Below are 5,907 nucleotides of genomic sequence, written 5' to 3'. Positions count from 1 at the left end.
AAAAAAAAAAGAAGAGAGAGAAAGGAAGGGGAAAATAAAAAGTAAATGTAAGCATTAAGAAATCATCTTAGGATCTCCTGGGAATTGTGAAAGCCTGAGAAAATTTTATAAGGAAACGCAATTAGAACACCTAAGATACGCCAAGGCACAGAGCCTGGCTCCTTCCATAGAAGGGTCATCAGCTACTTAAGAAAGGTAAACTAAGCCTAAAATCTAAGGAAAATAAAAGAAATTTCCTGAACGAGGAGGGTGGCCTCTGAAGGGCAAGCAATCTTGGGTAAAGCACAAGTTTAGCAAATCTTGATTATCTTGGTGAATATTTTCTCATGAATGTTCATTTTTATTGTGTTGTCAACATTCAATTGTGCATGCAAATGGAAGAAAAGGCAGAGAAAAGACAGCCCAAAGTGGTGATTGAGCAAAACCATATTATCTGGCTTTCACCTGCATCATATTATTCTTTTTTTGCGAAGCATTTTCTTTCCTCATTATTTATTTTTGCTTGGGCTAATTTTAAAATGAGATTTTATTCCCTTGATACCACAGTCAGTGTTGGCCTGGAATGAAAAACACACCCCTGATAATCCACAGAGAATGTAATCCACAACATTAATAACTGGCGGCTGAAAGCATTTGCCTATTCCATTTTCATCTTTTATTCCTAAAGGAAAATAAGAATGTAAATATGCCACTTTATAGAAGATCTGAGTCTTTAAAGGGTTGGCTACAAAAAAATATTTTTTGATTAACAAAATTAGATTTTGCCATGAATGTCCATCTCAAAACTAAAGTTGTATACCATGTAAAAAGTTTCTTCTTGGAGATAATAGGAGCCATATTTTTAAAATAATATAGCTCTAAATGAAATTGCCTTTGCAAAATTATGACAGTAAGAGAAACCTGACATAGTTAACTCCATCTTGCTTCTAACCTCCAAGTTGTCCTTGGTCATTACTGGGTGTAGGCCAAACTAACTTTGGGAGAAATATAGTTTATAATTTAACCTTAAAACAAGGATGATAATAGCCCTTCCCAAAACTAAATAGCCTTTGTAAAACTAATGAAAGCCTACAAGATTAGGATTATGAGAGGGGCCTGAATGCTGCTAAGAGTAGGCATAAATAATAACTAGCCATTGTTCCAGAGGTCACAAGATTTGTAACTTCACCAATTACTCCTGTAAATAATATCACTGTTGTAGAACCTATAATTGGCCTTTTGAAATGCTTTTCAGACTTTTGCATTGCTGATAAGGGCTGACCCTACCTAGACCCCCAACTCATCTCTCAACTGGTCCTGTGGCCCCCACCCAGAGACTGACTCAGCACATGAGGATCTCTTTCCACACTATGATTTCACACCCAACCAAGCAGCATTCCTCATCCCCTAGTCTTCGGCCCACCAAACTATCCTTCAGAATCCCTAAGCTCTGAGCTTTCAGGAAGACTGATTTGAGGAGTAAATTCAATTCCTCCTCATGGGCTGGCCTCACATCAATTAAACTCTTTCTCTACTCCAATGCTGTGGTCTCAATGCATTGATTTTGTCTGTGCAGTGGGCAGGAAGAATCCATTGGAAAATCACATAAAGGTACATTTAAAGTTGAAAAAATGATCAAGGCTAATTATTGGATGACTTCCATCAGAGGTTTTCATTACGCTGTCCACAGTCGCCACAAGAGACAAACTTGCCAGGGTTGGGACAGACTCCTTAGGCACAACAAGGACTCCCCCAGCCCATGCTCCTAGCACGGGTTGCTAGTTTCAGGGAACTTAAAAACAAATTTTGTTCTGTAGTTTTTGCTGCCATTTTTGTATAAGGTCACATCATACAAGTAAATGGTACTCCTGTCTGTTATCATCAATGAGTTATATATACATTTGAAAGAGGCAACTTACTCTTTTTATTTAACTTAAATTTAGATGTATCAATTTATTCTATAACCATTCATTGTGAGACACTAAATAAAGGCTGTAATGGATTTAAAAAATGTTTGTGTCCAGCTGTATGTGAGGGAGTGGAGAATATGATCTGCCAGATTTGGGGCTTGGATATTTATCCAGAGGGTGGTGCAGAGGCTTTAGAGGTGGAAAACAGAGAAGGTGTGAGCAGATAACTCAGAAACAGGCATACCTCAGATATTGCAGGTTCAGCTACAGATCATCGCAATGAAGTGAATATCACAATAAAGCAAGTCACACAAATTTTCTGGTTTCCCAGTGCATACAAAAGTTCTATTTACATTATACTGAAGTCTGTTAAGTGTGCAATAGCATTATGTCTTTAAAAAAAAGTGTACGTGCCTTAATTTAAAAGTACTTTATTGCTTAAAAGCGTTAATTATCTAAGCCTTCAGCGAGTCATAATTGTTTTGCTGGTGGAGAGTCTTGCCTCGGTGTTGATGGCTGCTGACTGATCGGGTGGTGTTTGCTGAAGGTTGGAGTGGCTACAGCAATTTCTTCAAATAAGACGATGAAGTTTGCTCCATCAATCGACTCTTCTTTTCATGAAGGATTTCTCTATAGCATGCAGTGCTGTTTGATAGCATTTGCCCATAGTAGAACTTTTTTCAAAATTGAAGTCAATTCTGTCAAACTCTGCCAGTGCTTTATCAAGTAAGTTTAAGCGATATTCTAAATTCTTTGTTGTCATGTCACCAATGTTCACAGCATCTTTACCAGGAGACAATTCCATCTGAAGAAACCACTTTCTTTGCTCATGCATAAGAAGCAGCTCCTCCTCCATTCAAGTTTTATCATGATAAATAAATACGATATCAATTTAGCATGGATATCATCAATGGGAAGTAACTGCAGATGTGGTGGAAAAGCAAAAGCAGTAGCATTAGAAGTGGAGCCTGAAGAGAGGACTGAATTGCTCAGTTAGTTCTGCTGAAGCTATTAGCATTGAGTCCTCCAGCTATAGAAGTCCTACATGGCATCTTCTTCCAATGCAAGACTATTTCATCTACTTTGAAAAACTGTGGAGTAGTGTAGCTGCCTTGATCAATACTCTAACCTAAATCTCCTGGATAACTTGTTGCCACTTCTGTGTCAACACTTGCTGTTTCATCTTGGGTTTCTTTGTTTTGGAGATGGTTTTTTTCTTAAACTTCATGAATCAACAACATCTGCTACCTTACAACTTTTCTTCTGCATCTTCCTCACCTCTCAGCCTTCATAGAATTGAAGAGATTTGGGCCTTGCTGTGAATTAGGCTTTGGCTTAAGGGAATGTTGTGGTTGATTTGATCTTCTATCCAGACCATTAAAACTTTCTCTGTATCAGCACTAAGGCTGTTTCACTTTCTTACCATTCGCATTTTATTTTAATTTTCTTCAAGAATTTCAAAAACTGCTCCTTCAAGAACATTTTCTTTGCATTCGCGACTGGGTTAACTATTTGGTGCATGAGGCCTAGCTTGTGGCCTATCTCAGCTTTCAACATGCCTTCCTCACTAAGTTTAATCATTTCTAGCTTTCAATTTAAAGAAATGTGTGATGCTTCCGTTCACTTGAACACTTAGAGCCCATTGTAGAGTTATTAAATAGCCTAATTTCAATATTGTTGTGTCTCAGGAAATAGGGAGACCTGAGGAGACAGAAAAAGACATGAAATGGCTGGTTGGTCGAGCAGTCAGATCACATACAACATTTACCGATTAAGTTTACTGTCTCATGTGGGGACGGTTTATGGCATTCTAAAACAATTACAATAGTGACATCAAAGATCACTAATCCCAGATCACTATAACCAATATAATAATAATGAAAACTTTGAAATATTGTGAGAATTAACAAAATGAGACAGAGGCAGCAAGTGAGCACATGCTATTGGAAAAATGGAGCTGATAAATGTGTTTGACACAGATTGCCATAAACCTTCGATTTGTTAAAACAAAAAAAAAAGGACTGTCTGTGAAGCACAAAAAAGTGAGGCACGAAAGAGTGAGATATGCCTGTATTTGCAATTACAGTTGACCCTTGAACAACAGGAATTTAAACTGCGCAGGTCCACTTATACTTGGATTTTCATCCACCTCTGCCACCTCTGAGACAAAACCAACCCCCTTTTTCTCTTCTTCCTCAGCCTGCTCAACCTAAAGACAGCAAGGATAAAGATGTTTATGATGATCCACTTCTACTTAATGAATAGTAAATATATTTTCTCTTCCTTATGATTTTCGTAATGATATTTTCTTCTCTCTAGCTTACTTTAAGAATACAGTATATTTTAAGAATACATTATATAATACCTGTAACATGTAAAATATGTTTAACTGACTACTTGTTATTTATAACACTATGGTCAACAGTAGGATATTAATACTTTAAGTTTGGGGTAGTCAAAGTTATATGTAAATTTTCAACTGTACAGCTTGCGGAGGCGGAAGGGGGGTTCCCTAACCCCTGGGTTGTTCCACAATCAACTATACATTTTTTTTTTTTTTTTTTGAGACGGAGTTTTGCTCTTGTTACCCAGGCTGGAGTGCAATGGCGCGATCTCGGCTCACTGCAACCTCCGCCTCCTGGGTTCAGGCAATTCTCCTGCCTCAGCCTCCTGAGTAGCTGGGATTACAGGCACGCGCCACCATGCCCAGCTAATTTTTTGTAGTTTTAGTAGAGACGGGGTTTCACCGTGTTGACCAGGATGGTCTCGATCTCTTGACCTCGTGATCCACCTGCCTCGGCCTCCCAAAGTGCTGGGATTACAGGCGTGAGCCACCGCGCCCGGCCCAACTATACATTCTTTAGTTTAACCAAATTCTTTCTCACTAAATGAATTAGTGGTATCGAGAGATTCCTGCAGACACAGCAGACTAAAGCAAAAACAGAATGACAGAGCCAACATTCTACTTTTAGCCGGAGTTCTTTTTCAGCCATGTTACGAGGTTAAAGCAAAGATGATATAATAAACAGTAACAAAAAGTCAGCCAAAAAAATTAAAGCTTATCAAGAGTTTTTGAAATATAGCTTTGTATCATTAACTATGGGATATGTACTATATGGTGTGTATTAGGTTTTCATGAAGAGAGGTATCTTTTTGGCCATGTCTGCCATGAAAATTTAGTGGAAAAATAAACTGGGCTTAGAATCACAACTTTGAATTACTGTATTGTAAAACATTAAACTAAATTTGATTTTAAAAAATAAAGTGTATCCAACTACATTACTCTCACTAAAAATTTTATTGTGAATTCCAGTTCTAAAAGAGTACAAAACGTTTTCATATCATTAATTAAAAAAAATAATTTTAGCAATGTTAATTTTATCTTTCTTATTTTTCCAGTTGCTATGCTACAGAACAAATCATCCCAAAACTTAGTGGCGTAGAACAGCAACAATATTGATTTTGCTCACGATTTTGCAAGCTGGGCAAAGCTCTCAGGGATAGCTTGTCTCTCCTCCATGTGGTGTTACTTTGGTTGGCTTGAAGGCTGGGAGCTAATGCTGACTATCAGCTCCTTTCCATGTAAGCCATCTTTTCATATGTGGGTTCAGGGCTCCCAAGGCACGTGTCCCAAGAGAAAAAGCTAGGCAGAAGCACTATCTTCTTTTATCATCTAGTCTAGTTACCAGCATAGTTATAAAGTTCTGCCAGGTTCAAGGGGAAGGAACATAGCCTTTCAGTCAGGTAGTGTCAATGTCACACTGCAAGATGAAAAGCCAGGAACAGATTATGTTGATATGGCCATCTTTGAAAAATGCAATTTTACAAAATTATCGTTTGCATTATCATATAACATTTTGTGTTTTACCCAACGTATCACTACATCTTCACATTTTATACATAACTAAATATGTATATGTTTATAACATTGTCAGAATCTTTATAGATTGGAGTGCATAATCAGAATTGTTTGAAAACGATTCTCATTTAGGAAATTTAAAGAAATTAAAATACAATG

This window comes from Cebus imitator, unplaced genomic scaffold (assembly GCF_001604975.1).
Source record: "Cebus imitator isolate Cc_AM_T3 unplaced genomic scaffold, Cebus_imitator-1.0 Scaffold32, whole genome shotgun sequence".
NCBI classification, from domain to species: Eukaryota; Metazoa; Chordata; class Mammalia; order Primates; family Cebidae; genus Cebus; species Cebus imitator.
The sequence above is the reverse complement of the archived record's forward strand: the minus strand, read 5'-3'. Positions refer to the sequence as shown.